The 23020-nt window shown below is 42.5% G+C and overlaps 1 protein-coding gene across 3 annotated transcripts in view; it reads right to left on the minus strand.

Annotated features, from left to right (window-relative positions):
- GNAS (GNAS complex locus) overlaps nucleotides 1-23020 on the minus strand; it is a 140439-nt gene that overhangs the window by 87952 nt on the left and 29467 nt on the right. The window lies entirely within an intron of this gene.

Consider the following 23020-nt stretch of genomic DNA (forward strand, 5'->3'; position numbering starts at 1 on the left):
CCCCGCGGCCGCCCCGCAACCCCCGGCGGGACCCGCCGCCCCCCGCGGCCAGCGCCGCGCCTCGGGCTGAAACAGCCCCCGAAACGCCACGAGTGGGGCTCTGCAGTTAGCAAGAGTTGGGAATAAAGTGTTAAGGGAGTCGTGCCCCCCGCGGCGCTCTGTGGCACGCTTGCGAATAATTAATGGAGGGGTTGTGGGACTGAACGGTTTCGTTCGTGGCGCTTTTTTGGGGAAAGGCGCTTCCCGGGCGCGGGGCAGCTCCCTCGCACCCCGCGATCCGCCGGATCCCCTGCGGAGCCCGGTGGGGGGTTGCCCATCCCTTCCTATCCAGGTGTATCCCTGTCCATCCCCACCCGTCCCAGCCTTGTCCATCCCTGCCCGTCCCTGTCCATCTCTGCCCAGTCCATCCCATCCCTGCCTGTCCCAGCCCTATCCATCCCTCTCTGTCCATCCCAGTTGGGATGGGAGCCTCATGGTACCAGGGGATGCTGTGTGCAGCGGTGGAGTACATGTGGATGCTTGCTCCTTTGTATGGTTTTACCAGCTATCTCCATTTTCTTTTCTAAAATATGGTTTGGAAACCTCGTTACAAAAATTATACAACTTATCAGCTACACCTGGAAAACAAAGGCTGGCGCTTTGCTCTTCGTGTAAGTCAGTTCCCTAAAATACACAGGTATTTTTTTCTCTGTAACCCTCCCTCTGAGATTAGTGAAATGTCCTTTACTATACAAATATTATTTAACCTCTTTTGCAAAATTCAATTATCTACAACACTGTTCCCACGAACACACCTTCTTACATCATCCAGTTACTATATTTAGAAACACCTACAGTAAAATAATTATGTGAATAGAGCAAACAACTAGGAGGTCACAGTTAATGTCATCAAATCCACCTGTGGAGCTGCCCTTGATGAAGGAGGGGTGGACCTCAGGAGAAACAAGGAATATCACAACACATCTTGGTCTTTGAGGAGTTACTTTCAGTCTATTTTTAAATGCCAGAACTTTGGGGTACACAGAGACTGACAGTTCTGGAGTCACTGGAAAGACTCTTACTGATGTCTCCAGGTGTTGTTTTAGGCTGAGGCAGTTTTAGAAAGTCTTAGAGAGACTTGGCTCAGCAATGCTCAGATTCATCTGAAGCAAGGATCATAATATTTCCTTGTATCTTTTATAGGTCTTTTATTTATTTGTATAGTTTCCCTGTAATATGCAATAATCAAACATATTTTAACTGTGGAGTTTACAAGGCATAAAGGAGTCAATAAAGCAGAATTCTGCTGAAAATTATAAAACCTCATAGGTTTTCTAATGGTTTCAGGCATGAAGAGAATGCAGAAATGCCAGTATCTGCCACCTCACACGGCAGGGAAAACCTGCCCCAACCTCCAGGCTTTGCCTCCCTCCAGGTCCCCAGGGAGCCCAAACGTGAATATACACAAACAAGATAAAAATCATTGCTGGAGATATACAAAAGGCTAAAATCTGAGTTAGTGAGTTTGGAGTAGAGAAATGGGAGTAGTAAATATGATCAAGCATCCACGGACAAGGGAGTCATGGCTGTGTAAATGCTGTTGTCCAGCAGTGCACACCCATCCCTTCCCAAACACAACCCAGGACAGGCTCTGCGAGGTTAACTCCCAACAGGAATCACTGCCCTCCTGCTGCATATACCCTGTCCTCTGTCTCTGGGCTGAACAAAGCATGAGGTAGCTGAAAAGCAAAAACACACTCAGCTAATTCACAAAGCTCCCAGTTACTTACAGCAGAATTAAGAATTAGCTCCTTGTACTACAAGTGTTATTAAAGTGTGAAAGTGTCAAAAGCTACAGAAAACAAAAAGAGAACTCCCAAATTGTGAAACCTATCAGCAATTACAGACTTTTTTTTGTCTTTCTGAAATATGACAGGACAAAAGACTTAAGGCATCACTTGTACTTCACAAACCCACTGAACTGCCAGGAGTTTTTTTCAGTGCTGTCCTGATTAGGAGCACATCGTTTGGAGAGTGAGCATACCAACACATTAGCTGTTCTCACTCTTTTTTATTTGTTTAAATAACATAATGCTGCTAATGTGTCTTTAGAGTAAATTGTGTTTCTTATTGAAACTAGTTCCATTAGCTTCCATCTTGTAAAAATGAACTTCAGTTTCCAAGAACTTCACTTTCACAAGACTCCTTGTATCAGAAGGGTAAGCGCAGGCAAAATCTGACCTTAATTCACCATAAAATTAAAACTCACTTCTGAAGAACCTACAGACTTAGGAACAAATAATTCAAAGATAAAATAACTATATGTATGGGCATAGTGCCCCTGTGATAAAAGTCTAACTAAGGCTTGAAAATAGGATATGAAAGGATAATGCTTTATACACAGATCAGATGCCTGCCTTACTCCCACAGCTATCCTCCTAACCCTCCAGGTGACACCCTTACTGCAAACAATTCACATTTGTGAGTGAGCTGAAGGCACTGAACGCTTTGGATACCTCCAGAAAAGAAGAAATGGTAATTAGTTTTCAGTGGGACAGTTGTGCAGCTCCTAATGGGCTCTCGCAGTCCACAGGGAGCATGACCTCGTAAACTTTTGGCTGTGGACGGTGGGGGTGGAGCTGTGACCAAACCAATGTGCTCACTTGGAGGAGAAGACTCAGACGACATCTCGCTCAAGCATCCCTTAGCAACTGGACTGAAATGGCACTGCAGCTTCTGAGGAGGTGTCAGACTTCCTTGCCACTGAAATAGCCCATGTTCCAGCTCCTACCACGGCTGAGGAGACATGGCAGAGAGGACAAAATCTGTAGCTCAAAAAGTAAAAGCGATAGTGGTGATCTAATTGTACAGTTTCCTTTGTTTCTGGTTGTGGGAAACAGCCTGTTTTCAGCAGGGACACGGAGCTCAATTAACCTGGAGGACACATGAAGCAAGCGGTTCTTACAGCAACACCTTTATCTCCAATTTACTTTAGACTCTTTCCACTTGAAAACCTAGACTGTAAACTTTGTAACATTCCTCCCTACGATTATCAGGATGAACCAAAAGAGAGCTGGAGGCTTGCGTGTGTGAAATGAAAAGCAGCAGAAAAATACTCTCTGATTTAAAGCTGTCAGGGAGTGGATCAGTGAACAATAAACTCCGGGTCACTTCACCACAAACCTGAAAATGCAGCTACATATCTCAGTTTTCTCCTCTCCCTAGTCCTCACACCTGTGAGACTGTTCTACCCCCAAGAGTTTGGGTCAGAGCTGCTCATCGTGTCAAGGTGAACTTGCAAGGCGAAGACAGTTTAATCTTTTTTCACTGAGAAGCTGCAACCCTGTAACTCCTCCACAGCTGAATATATGCACCCTGCTTTCTTTTATAAAAATAATAAAAATGTATGCATTCTTCTCCACTCTGTGATTCAACTGAAATTTATTAAATTTATGTACCTTAGTAAGAAATTGAGATTTTCAGGGGGGCACTTTTTCTTCCTGCTTTACTCTAGAGATTTAAAGTACTGGGAAAATAAAACCAGCAAATAAATTTATATGACAAAGGTGCAGAAGAAGTTTCCCCTGTGCATAGCACCTTTGAGGATTAAAATCTTATGCAGAAATAAGTAGCTGTGAATTTTTGTTAAGGAGCCTACATTACCCCATGCTTCACTATGCTGTCCTACAAATTCACAGTGCCATGGCTGAGCAGCTGGAAGTGACTTCCCTCTTTTAAAAGCAGGGATTAACTCCGGGACAGATTGACTCTTTCAGTTAAAGGGCAATTTTTAATAGCACACACTGTATATTTTTGTGTATGGATACCTCTCTGGTTTAAAGTTAGTTATATTTTTTAGCTTTAGAAATACAGAACTGAGGGTTTTCATCCTGGTATGGTAACTGAAATCAAACCTATCCATCTCAGTGTATTTAATACCCACTAAACTTAGTCTTTTAGTTAGTTATAGATAAGGATTAACTAAAGTTTTGATTTAGACTTAGATCATTGGGGTTTTTTTAATCTAAAAAAGCCTCTTGCAGTGACTCAGGTCTGCTGCTCGTGTTTTCCTTAGATGGAGCCATCCTCCAGGAGCTATCATCCTGAAAATCCTTTGGACTCTTGGAAGAACAAAACTTGGTGATAAAAAGGGAGACGGTTTCAAAGTCTCCAAATTACCCTTTGACCTGCTGAACAAGGAACCCTTGAGTAATCTCAAACCCGTTTAAAGGAGAAACAAACACATTAAAGCCAAACAATAATCTAAAAAGGAAAACCAAAGCAAACAGATTGGAATTGGAGCAAGAATTCACTCTGGGGTTTTTTCATCTGTTTCCTTCATCTGTGGGGGCCAGAACAAAAATCACTTTAAAAAGCATTCAAAGGTAAACAAGGTAGGAAATGCAGCCATTACCAATCAAACCCTGGGAGGGCAAAGCAGGATCATCACGTGGAAGGACAAGTTTGTCTGTCATACGGGAAGGAACGAGCCCATCCGAGTGCAATGAAATGAGCTTTGTCAGGGAGGAATCAATGCACCACCAATGTATTCAATAAAGAACAAACACAAAACACTTAACTACAGATACTCCAAAACAAACAGAGTGAAAAGGAGATACTTCCCTCTCTGGTAAAGAAGAAGAATTTTTCCGTACAGAAATTCTAAACTTGAGAGGGATTTTTGTTTTGTTTTCAAATAAAAACAAGCCCAAAGTCTACTAATAGAATTAACCAAGACTTTCCTTTAAACCAAAGGGGAAAAAAAAAAAAGCCTTGCCTTCCTCCTTTCACTTCGAGGCTTTTCCTCAGAAACATTAAAAGAGACTTTTAAGGAACCCATGGAATTATGGAAATAACACACTGAGTAGGAGCTTTTTACCTAGTAGCTTTTCTTATTTTCTTGCAGTTTTTTTTCCTTGATATTCTTTCTTACTTCTCATGCACTCTGCACTGCATTTTATTTAGAAAAAAAAAAAAACCAAACCTCTTATGTAACAGAAGTAGCAGCACATCCTAACTCTCCACATAACACATATGGAATGCCGATTAAAAAAAAAAAAAAAAAGTTGGAACAAGTCTTTTCTCAGATTTAGTTTCAGTATTTGTCAACATTCGCTGCCGATCTACCCCTGACTGCAAACTTTTTATAAAGCATTATTCTACTTTAATCCTTTGCTACATCTGGGTCACAAAGCCCAGGCAGGCAGTAGTAGCAGAGGCTGTGTTTTCTAAATACTGGTTAGAGTTGGTTACTGCGAAGAAGCACAAAACTCCCAAGCCTTTCTCCTGCCTCGGGGGTCAGCAGAGGAGAGGAGGCTCCTGCCTTCACCTCCCCAGCACATAGGGCAGCCCAGCACCAGCTGCAGTTCCCACTGTGGGAGCCAGGACTGAGCCTAGCTCAGGCTCAGCCTGACCCAGCCTGACTCCAGGAGCGCGGTGAGCCATCCCTCCGTGCCAGTATTATTAATTACTGACACTGCATTCTCATTTTATTACAGGAAAGGGAATAAGAGGATTGTTAAAATAGTTCTTGCTAAGTTGTCACACAGGTTTTTAATGTGCTGTAAACATTCCTCTCCTTCTTTTACATTTTTTTAAATAGAATGACGTTCAGACTTTCATGCTCAAAATAACTTTACATTTTCATGCTAGCAAAACCACAATACTCTCAATACCAGGAGCTGTTATTAGAGATGATCTGCAAGGAAAAACAAGACTGAGATTTTGCTCCTCTGCCTCTGAAGTGCAAAAGGCCTAAAAGTGTTCACTTTGAAAAAGGGTATTTTCTCCCATCTTTTTCTTTAGATGAAAAAATGTTAAGCCTAGATCCTAAGATTACATACTGACACAGTTACAGAATGGGGGTCTTTTGTACCCTGTTTTTCCTGGAAGAATCAGTCTGTCTGGCAAACTAACAGCACTGTTGCTTTGTAAGTGCCTTGATGTTAATTTATAGTGCCCCACACGCCCTAGGGCAGTTGCAGAATTTAGACTCTTTTACAGTGAAATAAGTCTTTCTGGTGTGGGTTTTTTTTTTTTTTTCATGCCTCTTATATTTTAGAAATGTATATAAACCAATTGATTGTCTCCGAGTCTTTAGGTGCACAATGAAAGGTTTCCCTTGTTGCTCTCTCTCAGACAAAGCCAGGAAAGACATCCACAGCAGGGGCTCTGGGAAGCAGGCAGGGGTCAGGGTCTGGACCCAGCTCCAGCCCTAGGCTGGGTCAGAACCTGCGATCCAACACTGGATTTTGCCACTGCCACACCAAAACCAGCAGAGGTGAAGGATTATCCCCTCCTGCAGATCCAGCTGGGAGATGCTCAGCCCTACCTGAACGCTCACAAACTGGCAATGGAGATGAGAGGAGAGTGGGGATCAAACAGGGGAGCAGGGTCCAGGAGACCAGATCTACCACAGATGGCTCAATCCAGTGCAGCCACCGATCTGTGCGTGACCTTGGACGAGCCACTTCCCCTTTCTGTGCCTCTTTGTCCAACTATCTTTTATCTGCCTCTCTCATACAGGTTTGCTGTTTGCTTCCGACATGTCTGCACAGCACTGAGAACCAAGGGGCCCTGATCTCACTGCTGACCTTTAAGCCCTTCTGCTGCACATATCATCAGAAAGTAATTATTCAAAAAGGAAGCTTTTTTTAATTGTCTGCCTTCCTTTTCTTAACACCTCTTTAACTCAGGCATTTTCAGCCACATTTGATGAAAAAAATAAGTCTCTATTCAAAATATTAACAGTTTTTTCTTAAATGGAAACGCTGAGAAAGCTGCTAGTATTCTGTCAAGTCCTTCTCCCACAGGCCCTCCAGCAAAACGAGGGAAAGCTAGAATCAGCATGCTTGCTACATTCAAAGTACCAGACAAAGATACTTTTTATTTTGGAAATAGAAAAAAAAGAAAAAAGAAAAAAAAGCCTGCACACTTCTCAATCTTTCTTTGTCCACCACGAAGCACCCAACAGGACAGAAACCCGGTGCCGTGTTCATTCGCAGGTCACCTCCGGGTTTGCTTTATGCTCCGTGGTGTTACAACAACGAATTTGTTTTTCCACTGCTGCCTTGTCTAACTCTGACCCATTCGCTCCTGAAGCAATCGGCCCTTTACACCTTCGAATGCGCTGTGTAAACACTGAGCGAGGGCGCCGGAGCCCCTGGTGCTCGAGTTCCCTCCATCCCACACCTGAACCAGCCCTGGAGACTGGACCTGCTTCCCGGGTGTCTCCCCAGAGTCCCCAAAATCTCCATGTGAAGGGCTGCACCACAGCCCATGGTGAGCCCCCTCCCCTCTGCTCAGTGGGATCACAGCCACGTCAGCAGAAGGCCTCGGAACACCCAAAAATCCAGGGATGCTGCGAGGGCCAGGGCATTCAATGGCTTTGAGCCACCACCTCTGCAGCTCCTCGGCCACCCCATTAACAAGAAGAGGGACTGGTAACCTCAGCCACAGCCCTGGGGTGACAGGGATCCCTGTGTGCCCTCCTGCCTGTCCTGTGGGGTATCTGGAAGATGCCAGATCCCCCAGCAGTGCCGGGCTGAGGGCAGGGCCCTCCTGCGTGGCTGCACTTCACACCCTATATATAAAATACACAGCCCTACAGTCAGCCTGAAAAATTCCTTCTATGAATCGCTGTTACTGAGGGATATATATACTAACTCCATACATGTGAGAGTTAAGGAAGATTTGTCCAAGGAACTACTTCCAGAGGAAGTGCTGGGCAGCCACATTATTTGTTTTATTTAAAATGATTTCAGGCTCGATAATGTCTCTTTATCAAAACTACACATGTGCTGAGCATGCACAGTGCCGTGTGTTGTGAGGCAGACAGGAAGGGGTGGATTTAATTTATTTCTTTATTATGAATATCGTGGTGCTGTAAGGAGAATCCTGGCCGACAGCGTGAAATAAAGCCAAACTTTCAGAGGATATTTTGGGGGCTGAAGTTCCTGTGCTGCCTTTTCAAATTTAGTTTTAAATTCTTTATTCCTAATCCTCCGTTCTGTCTGGACCATCTCATGAATGGACATGTATATTATCACAAAGCTGAGCAAGTACCTCGTAACATTTGCCATTAATATTCTTTTGAAAGAAAAATGGAGTTTAAGTTTCCTGGTTTTGCTTCCCTGGAGTGAGGAAACCAGTGAGGGAGTTTATAAATTCACAAATCTGGCAAGCAAAAGGGACCGAGGCAATTGTGACACACCAAAAATAGTTCTCCTTCAAAATGATAACCCTGGTTTATTTTGCACACATCATCTTGGCTATAAGGTCTATTTCCATTTATTTGGTATCACACCCTCCACGGTGGATCAAAGCACTCCTGTTGGGGGGAATGGGGGGGGAGAGAATGGACTCCAGACTCTCCATGGCCCAGTGTGGGCTGTATCAGCCTAATCAGAGGGAAGGCACGAAGAGCTGATGGGTGTAGGGACAGTGACCCAATCTAAGACACACAAGCCACGAGATCAAACTGTGCAGTAACAACCTGAAGGAATGCTCCTTTTCAGTGACCTGTATATGCTTAGTACTGTCTAAATTTAAAAAGGCTAAGAAATTCCTTGCCTGAAGATGAATAAAGGATTTCCTGTTACCAGAGAGTTGAAACCGAGATTATTTTATGAAATTAAGAACACGGAGTGCTGAAGCAGTGCTTACACTAGCCAAGAACATGGACTGCAGGATCTCACTGCCCAAAGAGTGTCCTCGAGGAGGTGTCTTTATAGAAGCATCAATGTGAAACCTATAAACAGGAGAAAACAACCCAGAGAGATGGCAGAAGGACGTGGATTCACTGGCTGGACCCAAACACTCCAAACCAGTCTGCAAGCAGAGAGGGTGGGACAAGACATGACAGTAATAACCAACCATGGTTTGAGACCTCCTGCCCAAGTAACAATTATATAATTGTTATAGTCTCTTAATATCCGAGTAAGAATTTATTGCATCAAGTTTTCAAGTCTAGACAGATAAACTTCATGAATGAATCACTACTGACTACCTTGGAAGAGCAGTCCATGGTGTAAAGCCACTATCTGGACACATCAACACTTAGGGAACAATTTTCTGGAGACAGTTTTTTCGGTACATTTCTGTAGGGTAGGTTGGCTGTCAGAAACTCTGGTTTTCCAATAGTATCCTTACAGGACTAAGCAGAAAGCAGTAAGGGTTAGCAAAGGAACCTCTTAAACACAGAGACCCAAGTCTTCAAAAACACCCCCAACTCCCTATTAAAAAAAAACCAAACCAACAATAGAAAGCTAACAAAAACATGTAAGCCAGGAAAAAATACATGTAAAAAACCAACCAGGACTGAATTCACCTCTTAGTCTGATTATGCCTTTTCTAGCAGCAATGAGACTACCTCATCCCTCTCCAGAAAATTTTGCTTCCTTGTGAGGCAGGGCCTCTTTTCCAAACAAATGGAACTCCTCTTCTGCCTCTGTGCTTTGGCTTCAAAGGTTCTTCTTTTGTTCCTTCCCAGAACTGCTAATCATTTTCTCTGCAAAATGGTCACTGTCTTACGGAATTCTTTTCCTCAGTTACTCTGAATGATTCCCAGCTTTCTCATTAGTCCTCTTGGAGGTGCTCCTCTCCTTGGCAAGGACATAGGGCATCTCCAACATGGGCCTGGATTTTAATTTAGCACAGATGTTGCAGTGAAGGTTAAGGTGTTCTCAAAAACTGTGTTCTCAAAACCACAGTTTGACTCACACATGCCCCCAAACAATCACACATTAGCAATTATAATGATCTTTAATTAAAAAAAGAAATATGTTGCTGTTCTTACAGATAAGGATCTATAGAAATACTTGTATAGGTGCCATGAAAGTTTAGTTTTCAAACTACATTTCGGTGAGGGAATTTTTAACTACCTTACCTGCATTACTCGAATTCTACTCTAAAATGAACTTCTTTGAAGTTTTCTTATTAAAAAAGCTTTAAAAAAGAAGCAGTTTGAATTATTTTTCTATGAACCACCTAATCTTCTTAAGTAGCAAAAAGTTAACTTCAGCTCAAGTCATTCCACTTGGAAAAAGGCACTGAAAAAAGCAGTAGATTCATGCATCTCACCCTACATTTTCTCTAAATGTAACATCTAGTCCCTGTTTGTTATAATTTTTCATGGTAAAGCTTTCTGAGTGTTTATAGCCAGCAGACTTTGGCTTTTATACTGGAAAGTCTGTTATATAAATGTCACTTTCATTTATATCCTCAGTTATAACAAAGTCATTAATGCAGCTGATTCCTAAGAAACCTTATATTTTAGCAACTTGTCCTAGCTCTGGTACTGCATAAACACGTCTAATGCAGAGCATGAGAAAATTATACCTTGGAGATGCTTCAGGTTTTAAACCAGGGGTAGAAGCTAAATTCACACTTCTTGATATGAACACCAGTTGACAGTGTGACATTTGATTTCCAGAGGGCCATGATCACCTAAATACATTTTGTAGCTGCTTACATTTTCCTGTAGAGTTTTGTGGCTTGGATCTTAAGGTCTCACAAGATGAGAATTTGGGGTTGGATGCCACAGCACTAAAACTGCTCTTCAGAGATTCCATCACTGTTGAAACCAGAGCCCAAAAAACCTCCCCTCCTGGTTTTTACTCCTGCTCAAAACCAGATATTGGAAGCAGGTTAAGATCTATGAACTAACAGATCTGGCCTCTTGCCACGTGCCATATTAAGATGCCATATTTAGCTCCTCATTCCCTAATGCTCAGACATTTAACTTGTTCCCTCCAGCCCTTTCATCCACTTCCAGTAAACTACTAACCAAGACAGCTTTCACCCTTCCCTTTCTTTCTTCCATTTCTCTTTGCTGCTTTAGACACAGTCAGTGCTGCTATCCCATGGCACCGGAGAAGGGACTGTTAACTTGTGCTCCCTCTGCTGCCTGCTGGGCTCTGCAGCAACCCGGCAAGGGATGGTGAGGAAACCGAGAGTCCTCCTCGGCAGAAGAAACTACTTGCTATAACCTGAACAGTCACATGTACGAAACCCAAAAACACCAACCTCAGTGTTCCCAATGGGCCTCTTGTGTGGCAAAGACCAAAGGGGTAAATGCCTCCTGCCAGAGTCCCTCAAAAGTGCCGGGAAGACCAACAACAGGGAGCAAAGAACACAAATGGATGGGGCAGCTGAACAACACTCTCCAGCTCTGATTCCTGGCCTTTCCTCAGGGAAAGTGGGCCAGCCAGTTTCTCAAGGTTAGCTGCAATGTGCCTGTTACACGGTCCTTGACACGCCACCGAAGCTGCAGTCGCTGGGAAGGAGCCTGTTGTAGAACTCCCTGTGCCACAAGGTTAATTTCCAGCTGATCACGGACATTTAAGGATAAACTCTTCTTCGCTTCTGTTGAGGAGGCTATTTTCAGGGCTAAGAGTATGGAGAAGGGCTGTGGACAGCCAATTATCTAAACAGTTCTCTCGAATCCTTAACAACATGGAGTACTTTGTCCCTCTCAGTGGCCGCAGTCCGGGTGCTGTATCTGTCCTTCCCGTGGGTGATTCAGCAGCAAAGAATATTTGCTGTTAGTTAACAATGCAGTGGTCTACAGACATAATTATGACTCAACAGAGAATACACTGGGTGCAGATCTTTATAAAAAATTATCAACAGATTATGTCTTGCATTAAAAAAAAAAAAAAGGAAATATTTTATCTATTTGAAGGGACAATCATACGAGAAAAAAATGGATGAAGTGGAAGATACCTTCATGCTGTTTTTAGAAATCACAATCTGGGTTAATTCCTCTCAGAAATACTTAATTAATATTTAGGATATTATGGATGAAGTGTAAGGTTCACACTGGATTCTGTCTGAAACACCTAAAAAATAAGCCTTCAAGTCTTTGTTTATGTTGGCAAGTAACCTGGCTGGGTATAAAAGCCAAAGGTATGATTGACTACCTCACATATTTTACAACTGTTACACTAAATAGTTATTTTAGACTTTACATCGTTACAGAAGGATCCTTAAATAGACTTTCTTAAGGCGCTTAAAACAAACATACTTTAGGACATACTTCCCCTTTCGTTACTGTATTTAACTAGACTTAAAAAAAATAAATTTCACTTTTCCTTCAACAAAGATCCAAAAATGTTTAAGGGTACAGAGATCACAGAAATCTACCTTATGGTTTTCAGTGTACTGAAATTGTTTAATGGATACTCACAAATCCTTGAAAAAAAATCAAAGCAGTGAATACTTCTAAACATTAGTATGTGCATGTTTAGCCCTTAAATACAAAAGGCACATCTGCACATTGCTCAGAACGGAAAACTTCTGCAACTAAAACTCAAATAATAATCAAACTGCAGATCATTGATTGGTTTTGCCTGTTAGAGATACTGAAAGAGAGGATAGTGACATTCCTTTTTTTCTACCTCCTTTAGCAGTGCCTGGGACAAATTCATGCAAAAGGATGAAAACTGACTTTTTTTTTTTTTTTTTTCAGTTTTAATATTCATCAGCAACTTTCAGGGTTGATCAGCAGCTTTTGTACTACCTGTAGTTAGAATTGTGTATCAAATCTGGCAGTGGGAAGAGCAGTGACAGTGAGTGAGACAGCTTTAAAAGACACACGTTACCTCACTCAAGATTTCCCGAGTTTTCAAGGTGAGCAAAGCAATGTCCCACCACTGCTCACCATTCCCATTTATTTTCAGCCTCGTTGCCAGTTGACTGCACGCACCAGTTACACACCTCCTTGATCCTCCCCAGGGGCTTTGCAACAGCTCTATAACTTTCTTACTGTTCCTCAGTAAGAACATCAATGTTCCTCCTCCTCCCCACGAACTGCTCAGCAGAACTTTTCATTTACAGCTGGGAAACAGAGCCTGCTTCTACAGAGAAGGAAAAACAAGGATACAGTCTTACAAACCCTGGGCAGTGACAGCAATCTCCCCCAGCACTTATTTTGGGAGGAGAGGCTCTGGCACTGCAAAGCTGGTTGGAGCTGGAGAGGTTGGTGGCAGCCTACAGTAGCCCAGTTCTGCACCAAGTGAAGAATTAATTGTGTTTTAATCAGAAGTCAGTCACGGCTTCTGCTTTAACTTGATACACTCCAAGGTACTCACAGTTCTGGGAACTAAATTCAGCTTATTAAACAAACCCGTTCTCTGCACAATTTTTTTTCTGTGATGTGTGATACAAATTCTTCAGACACAGTTTTGGGAAGGAACCAGATAAAAGCTGATATTCAGGATGTCTGGGGAACAGCACAAGGAGACCAAATTTTCAAAAGTACTTTGTATCTAAAGATGCAGGTAGATCTCCAAAAGGGTTTCCAGCTGAACCTGAGGTGAATCTATTTGCCCTACCTACAGCTGTAGGTTTGCATTAGGAACTTTGCTGTTTTCTTAAGCAACTAAAGACCTCTAAATAAGTTAGAATTTACATTTTACTTTTAAAAGATGGAGCACACGACTCAGGAAAACAGGGCTACGGCTGCCCCAGTTGATGCAGGAATATGTGTCCCTGCTCCCTGTGCTGCAGTGGCCACCACCTGGGCTGCAGAGGTGCTTTTTGGAGTTGCACTTCAGCCATTCCAGCTCTTTGCCTGGATTCAGAGAGGGCAGGCTGAGTGTTTATGACTGTTCCTCCTCCTGTCTGAGCATTTCAGACAAGCACCCGCAAACGGACACTTGGGAAGGTATTTCATTGGGAAGCCCACATGCTGTGCATGCACAATATGAATGCACAGCAAATGCTAATGCTGTATATTTATATTATGTATCTTATATCTAAACAGCAAAGCACCTGCCAGCAGGCAGAGACCTCATTGTCATTTCTATGTACTGCTGCACATTCACTGACTGCAGTTGGTGTTCTGTGTTTATTCTGGTTTTTTGTACCTAGCATTAACATTTTAACTCAAATTCCTCCAAGCAGTAAGCTGTGCCTTCCTTCTCTCAAATGGTTGCCACAAATCTTCCAGCTAAAGCACTGCAGAATAAACCTCGCAATGTAAGGATATTTCTGCATTTGTCAGGACATGACTCTAATAATATATATATATATATATATATATATATATATATATATATATATATATATATATAAAAATACATATAAGCTTGGAATAACGATTTACCCACAACTATGAGCATACAGAGTCTACCCAGAGGGATTTGTTCGCTCAACCATCCAGGGACTACACACCAACGTTCACACCCAGGCCAGACGGGTGTATGTAATTCTACAGAAATCTGCTTTATTCCCAACTATTCTTCTGTTGCAGTTATCTCCTCACATGAAAACATTCTTTCCGTAGCCCTCTTAATTTTCAGAATAAAGAATCCAAAAGTAATTGCAAAACCTGTGAGCATTCACTGCAAACAACAAACTGTGCACAAATTTAGCCTATACGGTGTCCAGCCCAAATCCCACAAACTGCTCTGAACTTTTTCTCTTTCTTTTTGCCATCTATCTTTTGCAAAGCTCCCATTCCCTGCTTTCTTGCAAATTCATGGTTTTCAGGGGGTTCTTGTTTCTGCTGCCTTCTCAGATTACAATTTCTTTTGTGTTAATTAAGCTGAAAAATTGAAAGAATGTCGCTGACTCTACAAAGAACACAAAACAGGCTTGCTTGAAAAGCTAAAAATAGATCGCTCTGTTCGGAAGACAGACGACTCAGTCTTCAAACTATTTGTACAATGTGAATTAATTGCAGATGGCCAATTCATTTATTTAGACCTCAGTGACAGAAATGAAAGTGCTACTGCGACGATTCTATCCGTGCATAAAGCCCCTTTTCAGGTAGCTGGGGCTGGTGAAAAACCAGGAGGCAGCGCTTTGTTATTTTCTGGAAGTCGGTTTGTCAAAAAGTTTTTTTGATGTGATTCTCCCCCTCCAGCGTCCCGGCCTCTCTCCCAGCAGCTCGGATTTAAGACGTGAGACTGATGTACACAAACTAAAGTTACAATGGCCTGCTCACATTTCCTTCCAGCATTCACAGTGTACTCTGTAAATCACTTACATTCCTGCGATTAGAATCACATTTTATAATGATGTAAATGTTGTAACAAAACCCGCCCAGATTATTTAACTTATCTGAAAATTAATGCCGTTTTTCTTTTTTTAGGCCTCAGTATTTGTTTGAAGTAGAATTTTAATTTTTTCCTTTTCAGCCTTTCTCCCTAAAAGCAAAAGAAAGTTTAATTTAAAAAAATAATGTTATTGATTTAATGGGAGAGAATTCAGGAAAATTTAAGTGGGAACTGATATTCCATCCTGGCTCTTATTGTTAGATAAACGGGAGGTTTCCAAAAATACCATCTATTAGACTAAGGTCTATAAACTGTAGCTGTAAAATAAAAATATCATTGAACTAGATAAATTGTTTGGGATACAGAATGATCTGTACTAGGACTTTACAGCAGATCCTGAACAGCATGAAGCCTCCTTTGTGCTAGAAAACTAGAAACGTTGTCATTTGGGAGTCTAAATAATGCCAAGAAAAAGAAACTAAATATCAGAGTCCCTTTTCTGCAACGCCACTGTCTCTCCTTTGCAATTTTACTACTTTACAGTCTCTAAATCCTTCTTTGCAGTCTTGCTGACTTGAGAAATGTGCAAAAGTTGATCCACACAGGATCTGAGCTAACAGGGCTGTAAGAAAACCTCCCAAGAAGTTTCAGATGATATGATATCTGGCTCTCTGATGGTATCACAGAGATTACATTTTTCTGTTACTTTCTTTAAATAACATAGCCTTGCTGCCTGCATTTCCAAGTATTTATATTACATCTTAAAGACTTTAAATCGAGACTGGTGTTTTTTTAAAGGCATTAAGTCTTATAAGCCAAAAATAAAGCTTGATGCCGGAATGAATTAAATTTTCTGCCTAGAAAAATGATCATAATCTATTGAAATTAAAATACCAGTCCTCTCCACTGATCAGGCTCCTTGTGAAATACCTCTTAGGAAGTTACTTCAGCTTACTGGTTATCACAGATCTGGAAGGGGGCAGGCATAACTCTCTACCCTGTATTTTAAGATGTATTCCTTTGCTGCAACTTCATCCAAACTCCCACCAAGGTCAAGGGGAACAATTTGTTCTCAAGCAACACAAAGCAGTAATGCTACAGCACCTTCCTCCTGCCTTTATGTACAACAACAACAACAACAACAACAAGAGCTACAAGCTTCTTAACAATTAAAAAAAAAAAAAAATCCTTTCCACAGGATAGAAACTTTGTAGGAGGTCTCTCATAGATGACCCTCCATCCTGCAGGCTTCAAAATGTTTTCATCTACTTCCTCGAAATACAGGTGAAACCCGAGGTGGAGCAGAGGACAATAAAGCTGCTAAATAACAAAGGTCGCCTGCCTTCAGCTACATCAATAAAAAAAGGCTGAGATATCCCACGGGTTCAGTCCAGGCAGAGATTTCCCAGGGCTGGGGTGATGGGCAGGGGGACACTCACCACACTGCTACACAACCTGCTCCTGTACTGAACTCATATGTGCCCCACTTAATTTTGGTGGAAAACTGCAATTCTTTGGCCACACATTTGGAGAGGAATCTGCTGTTGTCCCTCAAGACATGGAGCAAGGAAAATACTTTTGGGGAAACACCATGAGGCAGCAGCTGGAATACACCAACCAACAGCATCCTGATAATGAGACACTGGAAAAGCAAGAGCAAAAAAAGCTCCTGATTTTCTTTTTTTTATTATTATTTATTTATTTATTTCCCACTGTGGATTTTTTTAATTTTTATTTATTTATACTCTGTGGTAGGGCAGACTCCATTGGGACCATGTCCTTACACAGACACATCTACCTCCTCTCAAAAGAGAAACATCTTTGTTTACTTAAACTATTTTAGTTAGACCTAGTTTTCACTGGTTCTAAAGAATCTTGCCTTGCTTGTAAACACCAACATCTCTGACAGAAACACCACCTTTGAGTGCTCACTCCTGGCAGACCTCGTAAAGGTGACATATATATATATATACATATATGTTTGTGTGTGTGTATGTTCACTGCTTGCTGAGATGAACCACAGCAGCCAAGGTCTTTCTAACAAATTAAATGCTTTCAAAGCATTATCTCTTGAAGATAGAGGAGAGCAGGAGTGGAACATTTCTGAAACAGAACCAGGGCAGGGTCTGGTGGTATAAAGCACTACCCATCTCAAACAGCGGGGCTGTGAAAGAAGAGGGTTGGACCCAGCCAAGGGCTGAGTCTCCTCTCGGTGCTTTCCAGCCCTTGTAGGATTTGCAGAATCTCCAGCAGAGCTGAAAAAGCATTTTTTACAGACACTGATAGAGCCTGACACAACACAAATAACCAGAGCACCTGCCCATGGGGTGAGTTCACTCGGGGTGCTTGTGCACCATCAAAGCTCAGAGGTTGAAGGTTCAAGACGAGGCATAAAATTGCAGGAAAATGCATGTGGAAATAACCCCCCCAACTCCAAACAAACTGCCTGCCCTGTAACTAAACACCCCAGAGACAAACCACTCTGACCCTACTGTGATAAGAGCAAAGAAGAAGAGGAAAGTAAATGAATGGTTGGAACAATAATCTGTAATTTATTAATTTCTTGCCAGGATTCCACACGAAGGTACAGCTTGCCTGTAGACTGACAGCTCAAAAGAAAGCACCCAACTCACTTTTCAGCTGTGACATCTTTGTTATAAAGCCAGAAAGTCGGTTTTCTTTGGTGAAGTAGTCTTGAATGGTTAAAGATGAAAATTCAGTGTCTGTGTGCTCCATCGGGAGGGGGAGGAAAGAAAGAGTGCAAGACACAGACTACCTAAGTAGTGCTTCAGCGTTTTTTTCCAAATTTGTAAGGAATTGTAGTACACCCCCCCCCCAACACGTTCTGAAATAATTTTTGAACCTGGAGGAGCGCTAGAATTCAGCATCTTCCCAGCTGACAGCACAAACAGAAGTGTAAGCCCAGCACTTCTGCTCTGACCAGGTTTGTCCCTTGTCTGGTGCCCCACATTGGCTTCTTGGAAGCATCCCTGAAGGAGAATGAAGTCAGAGAGTTTACATTAGTTCTTGCATCTCTCCAGCCCCTGTCCCAGCAGAAACTTCTCTATCTGGATGTAATTAGAGCTCAAGGAATAGCCAGTCTTTTAAAACAAGATGACAGAAATCAGGTTCAACTGTTTAAAAAAAAAAAAGAGAAGAACCTTTTTTGTACAGATTGCAAGATTTCCCAAGCATTGAAAATCAAGATATCCCCCTGTTATTCAGGATGACTGAGAAGCTGCAACATTCACGTTTTCAAGGGTCGTCGTCTTGTTTTTATTTCCCCATCAGGTTGCATGAAAGAAGCACTTTCTTTCACTTTGTTGAAAATCCAAACCATCACATAAATATCAACACGGTGAAACTAAAATAAATCCATCATCCTGCAAATCTCGAAATAAATCTATATACTGTTATGTTTTGAAACTGTATAAGACAAATTTTCCCCCTTCTATAATTCAAAACCAGCCTTAACCAATTACTTCAAACTTTTCCCTAGACACATCTCCCTTGGCTCAACGCTTCACATGAGAGTTTCCAAGCCAAAAAGAGTTTCTTCCACAGACAAGCTTGGAAACAAGAGATTGCAATCACCCTAATGATAGGTACCGGGTTATGCCTTTCAACTATGGATCCGTGCCCGTATCTCTAGAACTGTGACAATATTTTTCCAAGCAGAGTATCATGTTGTACGTAACACTGAAACTTCCTGGTCTCTCTCCTTCTCTGCTGCATGGTTACCATCTTATTTTTATAAGCATTCCATTCTGGGGCTGGCCCTTCAGCTTTGGCAGAGCGAGGCAGCTTCTGCTTTAAAGCGGCTATTTTGCAACTAGCTGCTGCTTGCTGCATCCCTCTCCTCCAGCCAGCGAGTACCTGCAATGTTTTCCTCTCCAGCTCCTGAGAAAATGGCACATTCTCACAGGTGCTGCCCCTAAAACAGGGCACGTGGTGGGAATCACCAGCAGGCAAAGAATGGCCAGGGTGGGTTCGTTTCGTGTTTCTGGACCCGCTGCAAAAGGGCTGGTTTTAAACAAGTTCATACAAAAACTTCCAGATTCACATCCTGCTCGTGCTGGCGCTTCTGGTGCTGCACTAGTCAGGCTGGCATCAAAGGAAAGTCTTCACTGCCGCCCCAAATCAACGGATGAACACCAGGGGAGCCACAAGCAGCACCACCAGGTACTTCTGAACATTCGCTGGCTCAAAAATAGCGATCAGAAGAGCAGTGGCAGCAAACTTTGCTCTGTATTTTAAGCAAAGTAACTCCTGTATGAATTAATTTTACTTGGGCTGTTCAATTGTGAGAATCTAGCCCTTTACAAATAACAATTAATAATCTATTTTTTCCTTAAAAGTAAACAAACAAAAAACCCAAAATTAGTGGATTTAGAGCACCCAAAATGCTGAAAAGTGCCTGGAGGGAAGCTCTGCCTGTCCTATCGTAGGCTGCCAGGGCAGGAGGCTTGCTCACACACAAAGCAGCTACCTTGTCCCAGAGGTAGATGGGTTTTCTTCCTATTTTCCTCAGTCTTTTAATTGCTGCAGTTAAGAGTCTCACACACACAAACACAGGTGAACTGCAACCAAGAGAAAAATTCAACCCTGGTCACAGTCCCAGAGGCACCTCAGCCTCCTGATACACCCAGGAGCCCTGAGGACATTTTTTGGCTGATCCTTACTCCAGATCAGACATCTGCATCAAGGCAGTAAGCACATCATGGGGTTTTAGCAGAAGTTGCTCGCTGCTCTGGCAGGCAGTAATTAGATTACGAGAATTACAGAAATGACAGGCTGCTTGTCTACTCACTGTATGGGCAGCCAGCAACAGCTTGGAGAAGAGTAAAGCACTCAGATTAGTAAAGGGATGAGCTCAGTGTAAATCCAAATAAAACCAAAATAACATGTATTAACAAATAATGCCTCTGAACCAGCACATTTACTGCTGCCATGCTCACCCTTATCCCCTCCTGCTATCTCACCAAACTACATCCCTGTAAGGGGCCCTCTGGTCATTTGCTTTTCTAGAGCATCTCAGCATCATATCCCTGGTTCACACTGCTATTAAAAAACCCTAAATAGGTAGGAGAATGCTGGGAACCTGCCTCCATAAGGGCTGCAAGCACACGATGGCAGCCGCAACGACAGCGTGCCAGATGCTGGCATCCAAATGAACATAACAAGCATTCAGCTTTGCTTATAAAATTCCCATATTCAGCACTGCTCCAACACACAGCTTTAAAAATTAGAGCAGGGTTTTCCCATATATGGCAAAGCTGACCTGCTGCTGCTGCACCAGCAACCCTGGCACGAGCAGGAGCAGAGCCGGAGCCGAACAGACCCTGCCTTGGGCTGGGCTCAGCACGGAGTTCGGGTGCTCGTTGTGTGGTCTGGGGTGATGCTGCTTTGCAAGAAGCCTGCAGCCACATTACTTCTGTGCTGGGCTCACTGGCCAGCCTGACCAAACCTGTTACAGTAAAACTACCGTGCTTTTCCAATCCTCTCACCCAAAGTTGTGTTTGTACACCCAACATTTCCGTGCCCAAAGCAAGGCTGACAATGAGGTCTGAGCATCTGCGTCCTCCTCTGGGTTTGGGCTGTATTCCCTTTGGAGGCTCCCTGGAGCCTGTCAGGTTCAGGATCTCTGCTCAAGACCCCTGCATCAGGTCACCAGACCCTGTTGGGCCAAGTTTTAATGCTCATGAGTGATCCATGAGACCCTGAGAGTGTTTCTACAAACACTTCCAGACATCTCGCTCAGGCTGCGGGAGAGCACTTGAGCAACCGCGTTGCTGCAGATTTCATGGCTGTAGAGCCCTGGACGGAGGGCAAAGAACCATGCACGGGGTCCTGAACTGCTGGGGGCAGCTGTCAGTGGTTTTTTAGGAATATTCCGTTGTTTTGAACGTATAGAAAGCACAGAGAAAGCAGTGCCAGTGACCGTGGTGGAGCGTCCACGGCCACGCCGGCAGCTGGGAACGGTAACGCACGTCGCTTTTAGTCCTTTGGACTCCATCAAACCCCCCTCTCTGCTCACAGAATCCTGACCCCGGGTAACTGCATGAGCAGCAGTGTGTATTTATAAACTCCTCACAAAAAAAAAAAGCAGGATGAGCAGGGCTGGGACTATCCAGCTGCAGCTCTGGTTATGCCAGACAGCTGCTCTGTCAAAACTGCCGGGAGAAGCCTCGTTTCCTTGCAGGGGATGCCCTTTGATACTCGGCAGGAGTCTGCTTTGGCAGCTCTGTGCTGCCTTAAGGGAGAGATCTTGGAGAGGTGATTTTTTAAGAAACCAGCAGTATGTGATGAATACCTGCCTCCTCTGACTGCAAGGGATTTGCAGAGGGGAAATAAAAAGTAAGAAATCCAGGGTAAGCGCTATTAATCACTACATAACCATGACTACTTTTTTTTTTCCCCCTACGGTCGTTAAAATCAAGCAAATCAATCACACATGACTTTTGAGCTTCCTGACACACGTTTTATATTCTGCAGGTTTCAGACCTGCCCCAGGGGTGCTCATGTGAAGGAGACCCACCAGCAGGGGTTAAGCTGCGGAGCTAAGCAATAGCAAAGACTTCAACAATCAAAACTGGTGCCACACTACAGCAACAGAACCAGCACAGTCGGACAGAAGAAATCAAAATTCTAGGTTGATCATCTCTTTTAGTTTTGTTATTAGCATGGAAGCATTTATTTAGGTAACTGAAAACGTTGCATCACTCTGAGAAATGTTAATTACATCAGTGGTTTTACTGTAAAAAGTTTCTTTTTCCTTTCCAGTTTTCTAAAGCCTTAGAAACATTTCAAAGGGAATCCTTCCCAAATATGCAAACAGCAAGTCAATACTCCGAGGTTTTTTGCCAAGCTTCCTTTTCCCTACATCTCTCACTCAAGAAAACAGGATTAAAAATACACTCAAATAAATAGAGAGCGACTAGAGCTTAGCAGGTCCATTACTGCCAAATAGTTATAGATAATCAAAATCATCACTAAACTAGTCACAGACTTCCCCATCTAGTGGGGCCTCCTGATGTTCCTGTGCTCCCCTGGAATAGGAAGCAATTTGAGTGTCTGCTCCTGCTGTGGGACACAGGAAGGAGAAGTGCAGGAGTTGGGAAAGTGCAGATCTCCTGCGGGCTCTGGCAGAGGCTGCTCCTTCGAGCTGGGAATCTTCTGGTTCGAGACACTGTTTGGTGGGTTTTACTCTTTGAATTGTGTCAAGATTAAGTTGGGTTCCTGTTCTCTCCAAGACCCTCAGAATGTTCATCGTTTTAATTTACTAACTTTCCCTGGGGAAAAAAACAAATACTAAGGCTCAATAACAAATGTCCTAATTAGTATCTCACTAACTGCATTCCTTCTTTTATTTAGAAATGCTATGCTACAGCTTCTCTGAATATTAGTTTTCCTTGTGTTCATTTTTTAGTATCTAGCAAAACCTTAAAAATGTACTTTCATCAGGTTTAGGAATTCTGCAGAGCTACAAACCAAATTATTTGGTATTACTTTTTCCCATCATTTAAAACACCTAAATTTCTAATCATGGGTGCTGCCATCCAATTCTCTACTTTTCCTTTAAATTTAGATATTGCAATTGCATGTTTAATACCGTGGTTCCAGTTCACATTTCAGACAAAACTGACTTAGCACTGAGACAGTATAAAGGTATAGAATAATCTTCAAACACATGTAAAGCAGTTTCATGTGTCTCCATGCATTTTAGCATGGAGTTTGTAGTAATACTGACAAAATTTAGTGTACTGACCTGGTAAAAATGTAATGCTATTTACATGAAAAATCAGACTGACTCCAATTAAAAAAACTACAGAAAAATTCTGAACAACACTAACTCTATCCATTTTATTCACCTGCGTACAAAAGAGGAAGAAACACATTATCCAGTAATTTAAATTTACAGATTTTATTAATGCCATCTCAAACTGAATGCATTCAATGTAAGGGGAGGAGAGGCAGGTTCCCAGGAAAAATGCAAGTATCAAAAAGGTTGATTCAACCCTCCTCCTTTATGCTGTGAT

The sequence above is a fragment of the Empidonax traillii genome, unplaced genomic scaffold, assembly GCF_003031625.1.
Source record: "Empidonax traillii isolate 1590-97213 ecotype Southwest subspecies unplaced genomic scaffold, ASM303162v1 scaffold86:size2944007, whole genome shotgun sequence".
Taxonomy (NCBI): Eukaryota; Metazoa; Chordata; class Aves; order Passeriformes; family Tyrannidae; genus Empidonax; species Empidonax traillii.